This window comes from Azolla caroliniana, unplaced genomic scaffold (genome assembly GCF_043228905.1).
Source record: "Azolla caroliniana isolate FFs.n. ecotype wild unplaced genomic scaffold, voAzoCaro1.0.p SCAF_11, whole genome shotgun sequence".
In the NCBI taxonomy this organism is placed as follows: domain Eukaryota; kingdom Viridiplantae; phylum Streptophyta; class Polypodiopsida; order Salviniales; family Salviniaceae; genus Azolla; species Azolla caroliniana.
Genome location: NW_028230446.1, coordinates 6,881,435 through 6,897,069, shown reverse-complemented (window position 1 = coordinate 6,897,069; position 15,635 = coordinate 6,881,435). Strand labels below are relative to the sequence as shown.

The following is a 15,635-nucleotide window of genomic DNA, read 5'->3' as shown; positions in this document are numbered from 1 at the left end:
TCCTTCCTTGCCCGTTTTATAATGTCGGCCATTATCTGAGCTTGGGCCTCGTAATCTGCTTTCTGCTTTTCATAGGTACTTTGCAGTTTGCTGATCGTGAAGGTCGATCTTTCCTTTTCTTCATTCCTGATCTTAGTCAGATCCAGCTTTTCCTGCCTTAGCGCCTCTAATTCCTTCCTTCTCTCCGTTGCTTGGGTTATTTCCGCCGACAATGCTTCCTTTTTGGCACTGACCTCATCCATTGCCTTAGCCAGATCTAATCGGGTCTCTTTAAGCTGTTCTTTCAGCTTCTCTATTTGCCGATCGTAGTCTGTTGTCCGTTTCTTGTTGTCCGACTCGGTCTGCTTGTGATCTCAGTAGAGATGGTCGAAGTCCTCTGTCTTCTGCTTCAGGCGTCGGTTTGCCTGAGCTCTTAACTGGTCGTCCCGGTCCTTATGTTGTCGGAGTTCTTCTTGCAGTCGTTCTATCTCCTGCTCGGCATGTCGACGCAGTCGATCCTTCTCCTTTTGCAACTTCTCTTTTTCTTCTTGCAGTCGGTCATTAGTGGCTTGGCCTTTCCGGAGGCCTTCTTCCATTTTTCGTCTGTCGTCCTCTGCCGCTTTCCACTGCTCCCTTTCTTTTTCCCTTAATGCCTCCTGAGCCTTTAACTCCTCTTGTAAGGTTTCTATTATTTTTTCGGTCTCAGGGCCGGTTTGCAAGGCTACCGGTTCCGGTTCCGGTTCTGGTTGCTTCCTTGTTGTCCCGACCGGCTCGATGACAACTTGTGCTTGTTGAATTCCTTCCCTTGCCTGCAACAGCTCCCCTTGCATTTCCTCGATCTGTGTTCGGAGCGCGGCCAACTCTTGAGTTGTTGTATGCGTCAGATGTTGCCTACACGTTTCTTCTTCCTCTAACTGGTCCGCTACTCCCGATAAATGCTCCGAAAGCCATCTCAGCCATTGTGGCTTTGTGCTTCCTGTGTCGGGGTGGCCTTGCTCACTTCTACTCCTTAACTCAGGCTGTTTTTCCAGCCTTTTCTTTGGCTCCGGCGCTTGTTCATTCTTCTTCTCTTGAATGACTGGTTCTCTGAAGTCCGGCACAACCGGTGTCGGTGCTGCTTCCCTCGGTACGGGTTCCGGTACTGCTTCCGCCTCGGCTACTGGAGGTGGTCCTTGCGCCCTCTCCTGAGTTTTGTCAACTGGTGGAGCTGGTCCTTTCGCCCGTCTCTCCCGACCTTGTCTTGCTGGGAGTCTTACCAGTGGTTCGGATGAGTCTTCTGTTTCAGCTTCCTCCTCCGGTGCGGCTACCAGACGGACCTTTTGTATAAAGACCTCTGGTTCCGGTTCCGGCCGTCGCAGCGTTATATTGATTGGTTTGAGCACTGCCGGTTCAGCCTCGGCCGATTTCCCTTTGCCTTTTCCTGCCGGTTTTGCCTTTGTTGCCGGTTCCTGTTGCTGTCGGGATGGTCCTTCCCCCCGCTGTTCTGCTTCTTCCTGGGGCCATCCGGGGGTGTGTTTCTCCAGGATATCTCGGCGCTTTGTGACCTTTTTCGGCGTTGTCTCCTGCCGACCTCTGTTCTTCTGTTTGATGGGGAGCACCGGTGGGACTAACACCGTTAGCCATTGTGCTATCCCGGCCCATGGCTTTTTTCCTTCCACAAGATTCTTGATGGCCTCCTTCAATCCTTCGGTTATGAAATGGAGCCAGTCCACTTGTAACCCTTTGTACGCTGCAATTAAGAACGTTTCCCGGTACTTGGCTATGGCCGGGGGACGAGGATTCACGAATCCGTATTCCATCATGGCGCGGGCCACTTCTCCGAACAGCAGGTTCTCTCTGCCCTGTGTTCGGTACGCCTTGCTGCTGATAGAATACTCACCGAAATATTCGAATAGGATTTCACTTGAAGGGTTTTCGATTGTTTGGAGTCCTCCTGCTTTTATCCTCGTGACCGCTTGCACCGCTCCTTCCATGATTTCTGATAAATCAATCGATGCTGCCGCCTGCTCTGGTTCTGCGTGTGGTGGAGCGTCGGCGATCCGCAGCAATCCTTTTAACCCGTTCTCCCTCATCCATTGGCGTGCCTCCTCCAATAGTACCATTGTTTCGAATTCTTCTTCTGTTGTCTGTTGTTCGGGATCGGGTTGGGTGTGCGCTGTGCGTCGGATCGCTCATCTGTGCTTCTGCGCCTGTGTGTAGGAAAATTCGTAAAAAGTAAGTCCTTCGCAGGCCTATGTCTTATAAAGTGGCTTTTGCCTCGAGCCGCCCTCTTTCGTTTCCCGCGCATGTTCATCTCCCGCCATAATTAGTATGTCCTTTCTTGCTTGCCGCGTGTGAGTGCCAATGTTCCCTGCTTTAAATAGCAAGTACGCGCACGTCCTTCTTTACTGCATGGCGCCTCTTCGTGGCATGGTGGCGCTCCCACCTCTTGTGATCTCCCCATCACTACTATGATTCGCGTCGATTTTGCCCACGTCATTTTATTATTATTATTATTATTATTATTTATTTATTTATTTATATTTTTTTTCTTTCTTTCTTTCTTTTTTTTTTTTCTTTGTTTGGACCACGTCATTTTCTGGTCCCCCGCGATTTGTTCGGGTCGGTTCGCGTTGATACCGGATCCTTCTGTCGGTTTTCCGGGATAGTCTTTGTCAGTATCGGTGTCGGTTCTTCCTCGGTCCGAATATCTTCAGCAGTGTCTGTCGGTGTCGGTTCCTCATCTTGCCGGATTTCCGGGTTTTGCTTGAACGGGTTGGCTGGCATATTTCCCTTATACGGCTTTAGCCGAAACCCATTTGCCCACTTACCGATGACATCTCCAGATAACGTGCCGAGCTGATACGACCCATTGTACTCCTTGGTGATCCAGAACGGTCCGGTCCACCGAAACCGGAACTTTCCCCGCATGTTCCCCATCCGTGTCTGGAATAGTAGCACCGGTTTCCCGACTTCGAACTCCTTTTCGTTGCCACGTCGGTGTCGGTCCACGAAAGCTTTTCACCTCCTTTGCTCCAGTTCGAGTTGTAGTAAGCTGGCTATTCGGTTTTCTTTTAATTCCAACAACGTCGCCAGCCGCATTCGTTCGGACTCCTTCTCACTTAAGCGCTCCTTTACCTGGATCCGTAAGCTGGGGATCTGGAACTCTTCAAACGAATAGCTTCGCACAACATATATTTGCGACAAAACTGGGATATATTTTCGACATTCCGGTACATGGTCCGAGCCAGTAGAACAAATGATACTTTCTCCAATACTAACATGTCGTTGTAGTATAGTGGTGAGTATTCCCGCGTGTCACGCGGCTGACCCGGGTTCGATCCCCGGGAACGACGTTAAGGACGGCTCAAATCTCCTGTCATCTTGTAGGCCATTGTTGCTCGCTCTATTGGATTCTCTATCCCTTTCAAACTTTTGGGGGCGTACAGTGGGTTGCCAAGGAGAGAGGGTCCATACTACCCTGCTCCAGTCCGAGTGCACACATGGGTATTGCAGTTCATATGCGAACGAACAGCTTCGCACAACATATATCTGCGACAAAACTGGGATATATTTTCGACATTCCCATACATGGTCCGAGCAAGTAGAACAAATGATACTTTCTCCAACACCAACAGGTCATTGTAGAATAGTGGTAAGTATTCTCGCGTCCCCTCCAACGGTGTGAAGGACGGCTCAAATCTCCTGTCATCTTCTAGGGTATTGTTGCTCGCTCTGTTGGATACTCTATGCCTTTCAAACACTTGGGGGCGTATAGTGGGTTGTCTAGGAGAGAGTGTCCATACTACCATGACCTAATTCAAGTGCACACATGGGTATTGTAGTTCATATGCGGACGAACAGTTTCGCATAACAAATATTTGGGACGAAACCAGGCTATATTATCTACATTCTGGTACTTTCTCCAACACCAACATGTCGTTGTAGTATAGTGGTGAGTATTCCCGCCTGTCACGCGGGTGAGTCGGGTTCGATCCCCTCCAACGGCGTGAAGGACGGCTCAAATCTCCTGTGATCTTCTAGGGCATTGTTGCTCGCCCTGTTGGATTCTCTATCCCTTTCAAACATTTGGGGGCGTATAGTGGGTTGTCAGGGAGACGGGGTTCATACTACCCTGATCTAGTCCGAGTGCACACATGGGGATTGCAGTTCATATGCAAACGAACAGATTCGCACAAGATATATTTGCGACAAGACTGGGATATATTTTCGACGTTCTGGTACATGCTCCGAGCTAGTAGAACAAATAATACTTTCTCCAACACCAACATGTCGTTGTAGTATAGTGGTGAGTATTCCCGCCTGTCACGCGGGTGACCCGGGTTCGATCCCCGGCAACGGCGTGAAGGACGGCTCAAATCTCCTGTCATCTTCTAGGGCATTGTTGCTCGCTCTGTTGGATTCTCTATCCCTTTCAAACATTTGGGGGAGTTCAGTGGGTGGTCAAGGAGACACGGTCCATACTATACAATACACTGATCTAGTCCGAGTGCACACATGGGTATTGCAGTTCATATGCAAACGAACAGTTTCGCACAAGATATATTTGCGACAAGACTGGGATATATTGTCGACGTTCCGGTACATACTCCGAGCTAGAAGAACAAATGATACTTTCTCCAACACCAACATGTCGTTGTAGTATAGAGGTGAGTATTCCCGCCTGTCACGCGGGTGACTCGGGTTCGGTCCCCTCCAACGGCGTGAAGGACGGCTCAAATCTCCTGTCATCTTCTAGGGCATTGTTGCTCGCTCTGTTGGATTCTCTATCCCTTTCAAACATTTGGGGGCGTACAATGGGTTGTCAAGGAGAGAGGGTCCATACTACCCTACTCTAGTCATAGTGCCCACATGGGTATTGGAGTTCATATGCGAACGAACAACTTCGCACAACATATATTTGGGACAGAACTGGGATATATTTTCTACATTCTGGTACATGGTCCTAGCTAGTAGAGCAAATAATACTTTCTACAACGCCAACATGTCGTAGTAGTATAGTGGTGAGTATTCCCGCCTGTCACGCGGGTGACTCGGATTCGATCCCCTCCAACGGCGTGAAGGACGGCTCAAATCTCCTGTCATCTTCTAGTGCATTGTTGCTCGCTCTGTTGGATTCTCTATACCTTTCAAACACTTGGGGGCGTACAGTAGGTTGTCAAGGAGACAGGGTCCATACTACCATGATCTAGTCCTAGTGCACACATGGGTATTGGATTTCATATGCGGACGAACAGCTTCGCATAACATATATTTGGGACGAAACCGGGCTATATTTTCTACATTCCGGTACATGGTCCGAGCCAGTAGTACAAAGGATACTTTCTCCAACGCCAACATGTCGTTGTAGTATAGTGGTGAGTATTCCCGGCTGTCACGCGGGTGACACGGGTTCGATCCCCACCAATGGCGTGAAGGACAGCTCAAATCTCCTGTCATCTTCTAGGGCATTGTTGCTCGCCCTGTTGGATTCTCTATCCCTTTCAAACATTTGGGGGCGTATAGTGGGTTGTCAAGGAGACAGGGTCCATACTACCCTGATCTAGTCCGAGTGCACACATGGGTATTGCAGTTCATATGCGAACGAACAGCTTCGCACAACATATATTTGCGACAAAACTGGGATATATTTTCGACATTTCGGTACATGGTCCTAGCTAGTAGAACAAATAATACTTTCTCCAACACCAACATGTCGTTGTAGTATAGTGGTGAGTATTCCCGGCTGTCACGCGAGTGACTCGGGTTCGATCCCCTCCAACGGCGTGAAGTCAAATCTCCTGTCATCTTCTAGGGCGTTGTTGCTCGCTCTGTTGGATTCTCTATCCCTTTCAAACATTTGGGGGCGTACAATGGGTTGTCAAGGAGAGAGGGTCCATACTACCCTACTCTAGTCATAGTGCCCACATGGGTATTGGAGTTCATATGCGAACGAACAACTTCGCACAACATATATTTGGGACAGAACTGGGATATATTTTCTACATTCTGGTACATGGTCCTAGCTAGTAGAGCAAATAATACTTTCTACAACGCCAACATGTCGTAGTAGTATAGTGGTGAGTATTCCCGCCTGTCACGCGGGTGACTCGGATTCGATCCCCTCCAACGGCGTGAAGGACGGCTCAAATCTCCTGTCATCTTCTAGTGCATTGTTGCTCGCTCTGTTGGATTCTCTATACCTTTCAAACACTTGGGGGCGTACAGTAGGTTGTCAAGGAGACAGGGTCCATACTACCATGATCTAGTCCTAGTGCACACATGGGTATTGGATTTCATATGCGGACGAACAGCTTCGCATAACATATATTTGGGACGAAACCGGGCTATATTTTCTACATTCCGGTACATGGTCCGAGCCAGTAGTACAAAGGATACTTTCTCCAACGCCAACATGTCGTTGTAGTATAGTGGTGAGTATTCCCGGCTGTCACGCGGGTGACACGGGTTCGATCCCCACCAATGGCGTGAAGGACAGCTCAAATCTCCTGTCATCTTCTAGGGCATTGTTGCTCGCCCTGTTGGATTCTCTATCCCTTTCAAACATTTGGGGGCGTATAGTGGGTTGTCAAGGAGACAGGGTCCATACTACCCTGATCTAGTCCGAGTGCACACATGGGTATTGCAGTTCATATGCGAACGAACAGCTTCGCACAACATATATTTGCGACAAAACTGGGATATATTTTCGACATTTCGGTACATGGTCCTAGCTAGTAGAACAAATAATACTTTCTCCAACACCAACATGTCGTTGTAGTATAGTGGTGAGTATTCCCGGCTGTCACGCGAGTGACTCGGGTTCGATCCCCTCCAACGGCGTGAAGTCAAATCTCCTGTCATCTTCTAGGGCGTTGTTGCTCGCTCTGTTGGATTCTCTATCCCTTTCAAACATTTGGGGGCGTACAGTGGGTTGTCAAGGAGAGAGGGTCCATACTACCCTGCTCTAGTCCGAGTGCACACATGGGTATTGCAGTTCATATGCGAACGAATAGTTTCGCACAACATATATTTGCGACAAAACTGGGATATATTTTCGACATTTCGGTACCTGGTCCGAGCCAGTAGTACAAATGATACTTTCTCCAACACCAACATGTCGTTGTAGTATAGTGGTGAGTATTCCCGCCTGTCACGCGGGTGACCCGGGTTCGATCCCCGGCAACGGCGTGAAGGACGGGGCAAATCTCCTATCATCTTCTAGGGCATTGTTGCTCGCTCTGTTGGATTCTCTATGCCTTTGAAACACATGGGGGCGTACAGTGGGTTGTCAAGGAGACAGGGTCCATACTACCATGATATAGTCCTAGTGCACACATGGGTATTGGAGTCATTATGCGGACGAACAGCTTTGCATAACATATATTTGGGACGAAACCGGGCTATGTATTTGGGTACATGGTCCGAGCCAGTAGTACAAAGGATACTTTCTCCAACGCCAACATGTTGTTGTAGTATAGTGGTGAGTATTCCCGCCTGTCACGCGGGTGACTTGGGTTCGATCCCCCCCAACGGCGTGAAGGACGACCAAAATCTCCTGTCATCTTCTAGGGCATTGTTGCTCGCTCTGTTGGATTCTCTATGCCTTTCAAACATTTGGGGGCGTATAGTGGGTTGTCGAGGAGAGGGGGTCCATACTACCCTGCTCTAGTCGGAGTGCACACATGGGTATTGCAGTTCATATGCGAACGAACAGCTTCGCACAATATATATTTGCGACAAAACTGGGATATATTTTCGACATTCCGGTACATGGTCCGAGCCAGTAGTACAAATGATACTTGTTGGCCGATCAGAAGAGCAAGGACAAGTGGGAAGGCGGAGTCGGATCGGATAATAGGAAGTAAATAATAGTAGAATTATTATTCGGAGGGACGAATCCGGTACAGTTGTACTGATCTGGATCTGGACCGATTCGGATGTCGGTTGCCTAAGCGCACCGATTGTAACCCTGCCGGATGCCTATAAAAGGATCCAATGATTTGTAAAGGGTTTGACGAAAGTAATACAATAGTAATTATTGCATGTTTATCTGTATCTTCGTATTGTTACCGTCTGTGCTTAATTGTAATCATGTTACGCGTGTAACCTGGCATCCAATCCTTACCACCCCTTTGAAGAAGTGTCGGATAGACACCTGTGTTGAGGCTAGTCCGGCCAGGCAGACAACACTATTTTGGCGACCACGATTCCTGCAAAGTGCAGAGGACAACCGGGGGATGGATGTCTAGACCAAACGACGACCACATCACCGAACGAGGGAGACGATACACCGAACGCGAGTAACGATCGGAAGCCCTAAAACAAGCCGTCGACGAGATCCGGCGGGATCGGTCATTCTCCAAAACTCTTCGGAGAGTCGCAGAAGAAGCACTGCAGTTCCGGGTTCTGCAAATCCCCGACGAAGGCAGTAGCATAACAAGCCTGCAAGAGGCGGAAACGATACTACAGACGCTCGCCGGGGGCGACGGGGACTCGGAAGCATTCACAACACTTGAGGTGGTGTCGGAAAGCGACGGAAGCGTTGCGTCCCGGTATAAAAGCAGCCACGACACACCAAACAACTGGGAGGCAGAGGGGTCGGAAGACTCAGTAACATCGGAGCCAGAGGAAGAAATAACCCTGGAAGGTGGTGACCGGCAATCGCCGAGGGAGGCTGACCGGATACCGACAACAACCGCGAAGGAACCGAAGGAGCGGATACCGACAACACCCGCGGACGAACCAAAGGACCGGACACCGGCAACACCCGCGGAGGAACCAAAGGTTCTCACACCAACGCCAACAGCGGACAGAGAGCGGAGGAAGCAGGAGAGTCAGTTGGACGACACGATGCCGTACCCATACCTAGAGTACCGGGATGAGGCCGACGCGGAGGCACACGTGTACGCATTCCTCTAAACATGGGAAGCCAACCATGTCTCCCAAAGACTGACGGAGCCCAAAGCCGAACGATCCAAAGTCGCCGAATTCGGCATAACCTTAGAAGGACCGGCGGCCCGATGGCACGCAAAGCACTTACCGGGCAGCTTTGCCACATTCGATGCCTTGAAGGCCAGATTCCTCAGGCTTTTTCACAGACAATTTGAGCAAAGGGAATTGGTCGGGCAGTTCTACACCACCCGGCAGGAAGAAAACGAGACTGTGCCACAATTCATCATTCGGTTTCAGGACCTGCATAGCCAACTGACAAGAGCACCACCCGAAGATGAAGCCAAAGCAGTCTTTTTGGCCGCGCTGAAAGAGCCACTTCGAACAATGTGCGGAGTCCTGGATTTCCAAACCATCACAATGGACCAAGTTATTGATCGGGTTTTAGAAATGGACAAGACTAGCCCCTTCTTGTCGATGGGGATGTTACACCGGGCACTCCCGAAGGAGGAAGACCTGAGGTTCCGATAGGCCTTACAATGCACAACATGCCTAAATTCGGGGCACTCAACAGTAGACTGCACCCTGCGGACACAATGTATGATCTGCAACTCTCGAGCCCATACAACGGACCGATGCGAATATAACCTGTTAAATCGGCAGGCAGCACCGGTTCGACACATAGAACCGCGCAATCAGAACCCGGATGAGGATCGATTCCGGAGAGACGACCACTACCAACGCGAACGCGGTAACAGATACGCTGATAGAAGACGCGATAACTATGACCGAGAGGAGAGACGCAGAGATAGCTACCCCCGGGACCAGTACGACCGAGACGAATCCCCGGAATACAAACGACGCAGAGAAGAGAGGCGACAAGGGAACCGAAATTTCCGACGGAATCAGAAGCGTGGATTTTTCCGAAGAGAGGAACGTCGGGAGGCAGCGAGGAATGACAACCGGGTATCGGTACCGGATAACCGAAAAAACGAAGACGACCGCCGGAGCATACCCACCCTCCAAACCGGGGACAAAGGAGAAACGAGCAACAGTCACAAGGTGTACTGTTATTACTGCCATAAAGAAGCCCACTATAGTAACCAATGCCCAAGCAAAATCAATGACAAGCAGCCGGAAGTCAACATGGTTACAGCCGAAATAACAGAAGTACAGCAGGTCACAACCCGGTCAAAGGGAAAGACCGCCGAGTGGTAAGCCCAGGAGGCAATCAGAAAACAAGCGGCACAATGGATCAAGGAGGCCAATGAACAGAATGCGGCAGAAGTAAGAGACCAAAATATGCCAAAAGACGAAGAAATCATACAGCCAAGAGAAAACCCGACGTGGCAAGCGCTACAGGACTGTCAAATCGTGTTGTCGTTAGCACGACTACTACAGTTGGTGCCAGGGTTTACGGCAGACTTACAGGCATCCGTAAGCAAACCGAAGCCAACGCAAGCACCGGCATTCTTCTCCAACCCGGAGGAAGGACCAGCGGTGGTCGATACAAGTAGCCCGGCGATCACGGCAATCGTAAAAGGAAAGGAAATTGCTGGAACGATTATTGACGGAGGCTCCGGGGTAAATGTCATCAGCCGACAGACATGCAACAACCTGGGCATCCGGGAATGGGAACCATGCCCCTTCTGGTTACGCATGGCGGATACCAGCTCAGTCCGACCGACCGGGCTTATCCGGGATTTGGAAGTAACGATCGGAGGCCACGTATTCCGGATATCGGCCGTGGTGCTGCAAATGAATGTACAAGGCGCGTACCCCCTACTGCTAGGACGACCATGGCTGCGAACGGCGCATATCAAGCAGAGCTGGCAAAAGAACATGATCACATTCCGGCGAGGGAAAACAAAGGTACGAGTACCGACGCACCCACGGGTGATCACCAGTAAGGAAGCAACTCCATTGTATGCGGAAAGCATTAACATGTTGGAGGGATTACCGGACGAGGAAGTCGAACGGTACCTCGAGGAACACCCACGAATCGTCCCACTATTTGAGGTGGATATCACGGCGGCAGTAGAACCGTACATTACGACGCCGGATGAACCGGACCAAGCGGCGATCCGAGAACTGCGACAAGCGCAGGAATCCCTAGAGAGGGAAATGACGATATCCCAGAGAGTAAAAGCATCCCAACTAGAGGAGGTGGACCTCGGCACAGCAAACAAGCCCCGACCGGTAAATGTTGCAAAGGAATTGCCGAAGGAAGAAAAGAAGGCAATGGTAGCATTATTAACAGACTGCAAGGACGTGTTCGCGTGGTCGTACGAAGGCATGCGAGGGCTGGACCCCCAGCTCTATCAGCACCAAATTCACCTAAGTACGGACGCGAAACCGATCGCTCAACGCAGGTACCGGATGAATCCGAATTATGCGGCAAAGGTGAAGGAGGAAATTGATAAGCTCCTCCGGGTCGGATTTATCCGACCAGTCAAGCAGGCAACCTGGCTGAGTCCGATAGTGGTGGTCCCGAAAAAGAACAGCAAAATCCGGGTATGCGTGGACTACCGAAAACTAAATGCCGCAACAGGTCCCGATGCGTTTCCAATACCATTTACGGACGGGGTGTTAGATGCGGTAGCCGGCCACGAAGTTTACAGCTTCCTGGATGGATTTAGCAGCTACAACCAAATACGAATGAACCCGGCCGACCAGGAGAAGACAACGTTTGTGACGGAATGGGGAGTGTTCGTCGCGGTCGTGATGATGTTCGGACTAAAGACGGCTCTAGCGACCTTTCAAAGGATAATAATGGAAATTTTCGGGGAATATATCCCCGGTTTTATGCAGGTCTTCCTTGACGATTTCGCTGTCTACAGCCGGCACGGAGAGCATCTCGATCACCTCCGGCTGTGCTTGGAGAAGTGCCGCGAGTACCGATTGAGCCTGAACCCGGCCAAGTGCGTCTTTGGAGTGGCAAGCGGCAACTTACTAGGGCACGTGGTGAGTAAGGAAGGAATCGCGGTAGATCCGGATAAAGTCAAGGCGATTCTCGAGGCACCAGCACCAAATAACGCAAAGGCTTTAAGCCGGTTCCTGGGCCAAATAAGGTGGCATAGCCGGATGATACGGCACCTCGCAGACTTCGCTACACCGTTACATACCGCCGTACATAGGGTACCCTTCCTATGGGCGGAGACGGAGGAGGAAGCCTACCAAGCGTTGAAGGTTATGCTGTCACAAGCTCCGGTGGTGGAACCGCCGGATTGGAGTAAAAGCTTTCACGTCTTCGTCGACGCGTCGGACGTAGCAATCGGCAGCGTTCTGATGCAACTCAAGGAGCCGAAATGGTACCGACCGGTGTACTACGCAAGCCGGAAACTCTCAAAAGCCGAACGGAATTACTCTACGACGGAACGCGAGGCATTGGGAATGGTGTATAGTGTCACAAAGTGCAGGCATTATCTGCTCGGAAGGAAGTTTTCCTTCCATGTCGACCATTCGGCACTACTCTACCTGGTCTCGAAGGCATCCCTGACAGGAAAAATTGCACGATGGACACTGCTGTTACAGGAATTTGAATTCGACATTTTCCACCGACCCGGGGCGCAGCATGCGGTAGCGGACTACCTAAGCAGACTCGAATCCGGAGAAGCAGGGGACGGCGTCCAGGATGAGTTCCCCGACGCCAAGTTGTTCCAAATCACGACGAAACCGGCAACGGATGCAACGGTAGCCAATGAAGACACGTGGCTAACTGAGATGCATCAGTTCCTGAGCACCGGAGTTCCCCCGGAGAACATGGACCGCGATGAAAGGAAAAGGGTAGCAGTAAGAAGCAGACATTTTTGCTTGGTTGGAGACACCCTCTATCACAAGGGGGCAGATGGCATCTGGAGACGAGCAATGCGGAACGATGAGAAGGATCTAATCCTCAGGGAAGCCCACTGTGGAATTGCCGGCGGGCATTATGCCGGCGACGCAACCGCTCGAAAAATATGGCAGAGCGGACTGTGGTGGCCCACCACCCTAAAAGATGCCGTGAAGTATAGCAGAGAATGCGATTTGTGTCAACGACTGGGCCAACCCACGGAGCAGGCCCGGATGCCACACCACCCGGTTTTTTGCCTTTGGAACCGTTTCAAAAGTGGGGGTTGGACTTTGTCGGTCCCTTCAAGCCACTGGCAATGCGAACCGGAAATCGGTATGTCATAGTGGCGACCGACTATTGCACCAAATGGGTAGAAGCAAAGGCCTTACGGGACAACACGGCCGCGTCCACGACAAAGTTTCTGTACGAGTGCATATGGTGCCGGTATGGATGCCCGATCGAGCTTATAAGTGACCAAGGAGGACATTTTCTCGGGCAGGTAGTAGAAAGCCTGGCGTCATTTTACGCGGTGGTACATAAAAAGAGTACTCCCTACTACCGTCAAGCCAATGGACTAGCGGAATCAACGAACAAAACTCTCCAGGACATCCTACGAAAAATCGTCAACGAGAACCGGACCGACTGGGATACGAAATTGCAAAGCGCGCTATGGGCGTACCGAACAACGTACAAAACCAGCATTCGGACAACCCCGTTCCGACTAGCATTCGGTTTAGAAGCGGTCATGCCGGTAGAGTTCCAGATCCCCAACTTACGGATTCAGGTGAAGGAGCGCTTAAGTGAGAACGAGTGCGAACGAATCCGGCTGGCGACGTTGTTGGAATTAGAAGAAAACCGAATAGCCAGCTTACTACAACTCGAACTGGAGCAAAGGAGGAGAAAAGCTTTCGTGGACCGACACCGGCGTGGCAACGAAAAGGAGTTCGAAGTCGGGAATCCGGTGCTACTATTCCAGACACGGATGGGGAACATGCCGGGAAAGTTGCGGTTTCGATGGACCGGACCGTTCTGGATCACCAAGGAGTACAATGGGTCGTATCAGCTCGGCACGTTGTCTGGAGATGTCATCGGTAAGTGGGCAAATGGGTTTCGGCTAAAGCCGTATAAGGGAAATATGCCAGCGAACCCATTCAAGCAAAACCCGGAAATTCGGCAAGATGAGGAACCGACACCGACAAACGCTGCTGAAGATATTCGGACCGAGGAAGAACCGACACCGATACTGACAAAGACTATCCCAGAAAACCGACAGAAGGATCCGGTATCCACACGAACCGACAGAAGGACGTGTGTGTACTTGCTATTTAAAGCATGGAACGTGGGCACTCACACGCGGCAAACAAGAAAGGACATACTAATTATGACGAGAGAGGAACATGTGCGGGAAACGAAAAAGGGCGACTCGAGGCAAAAGCCACTATATAAGACACAGGCCTGCGAAGGACTCACTTTTTACGAATTTTCCTACATACAGGCGCAGAAGCACAGAAGAGCGATCCGACGCACAGAGCACACACAGCCCGATCCCGAACAACAGGCAGCAGAAGAAGAATTCGAAACAATGGTACTGTCGGAAGAGGCACGCCAATGGATGAGGGAGAACGGTTTAAAAGGATTGTTGCGGATCGCCGACGCTCCACCACACGCAGAACCAGAGCAGGCGGCAGCATCAATCGATTTGTCAGATGTCACGGAAGGAGCGGTGCAGGCGCTCACGGGAATAAAAGCAGGAGGACTTCAAACAATCGAAAACCCTTCAAGTGAGATCCTGTTCGAATATTTCGGTGAGTACTCTATCAGCAGCAAGGCGTACCGAACATAGGGCGGAGAAAACCTGCTGTTCGGAGAAGTGGCCCGCGCCATGATGGAATACGGATTCGTGAATCCCCGTCCCCCGGCCATAGCCAAGTACCGGGTAGCGTTCTTAATAGCAGTGTACGAAGGCTTACAAATAGACTGGCTCCATTTCATAACCGAAGGATTGAAGGAGGCCATCAAGAATCTTGTGGAAGGAAAAAAGCCATGGGCCGGGATAGCACAATGGCTAACGGTGTTAGTCCCACCGGTGCTCCCCATCACACAAAAGAAAAGAGGTCGGCAGGAGACGACGCCGAAAAAGGTCACAAAGCGCCGACAGATCTTGGAGAAACACACCCCCGGATGGACCCAGCAAGAAGCAGAACAGCGGGGGGAAGGACCATCTCGACAGCAACAGGAACAGGCAACAAAGGCAAAACCGGCAGGTAAAGGCAAAGGGAAATCGGCAGAGGAGGAACCGGTAGCGCGCAAACCAATCCATATAACGCTGTGACGGCCGGAACCGGAACCAGAGGACGTTATACAAAAGGTCCGCTTGGTAGCCGCACCGGAGGAGGAAGCTGAAACAGAAGACTCATCCGAACCACTGGTAAGACTCCCAGCAAGACAGGGTCGGGAGAGACGGGCAAAAGGACCGGCTCCACCAGTTGACAAAACTCAGGAGAGGTCGCAAGGACCACCTCCAGTAGCCGAGGCGGAAGAACTACCGGAACCCGTACCAAAGGAAGCAGCACCGACACTGGTTGTGCCGGACTTCAGAGAACCGGTCATCCCAGAGAAGAAGAATGAACAAGCGCCGGAGCCAGAGAAAAGGCCGGAAAAACAGCCTGAGTTAAGTGAGCAAGGCCACCCCGACACAGGAAGAACAAAGCCACAATGGCTGAGATGGCTTTCGGAGCAGTTATTGGGAGTAGCGGACCAGTTAGAGAAAGAAGAAACGTGTAGGCAACAGCTGACGCATACAACAACTCAGGAGTTGGTCGCGCTCCGAACACAGATCGAGGAAATGCAAGGGGAGCTGTTGCAGGCAAGGGAAGGAATTCAACAAGCACAAGTTGTCACCGAGCCGGTCGGGACAACAAGGAAGCAACCAGAACCGGAACCGGTAGCCTTG

At 50.9% G+C, this 15,635-nt stretch overlaps 2 non-coding genes across 2 annotated transcripts; both read left to right on the top strand.

Moving 5' to 3' along the window:
• Positions 1-4,250: 4,250 nt before the first annotated feature.
• TRNAD-GUC (transfer RNA aspartic acid (anticodon GUC)) lies at positions 4,251-4,322 on the top strand. Its single transcript has one exon. It is a non-coding gene; the product is annotated as a tRNA-Asp (tRNA).
• Positions 4,323-7,077: 2,755 nt separating this feature from the next.
• TRNAD-GUC (transfer RNA aspartic acid (anticodon GUC)) lies at positions 7,078-7,149 on the top strand. The gene has a single exon. It is a non-coding gene; the product is annotated as a tRNA-Asp (tRNA).
• Positions 7,150-15,635: the final 8,486 nt, after the last annotated feature.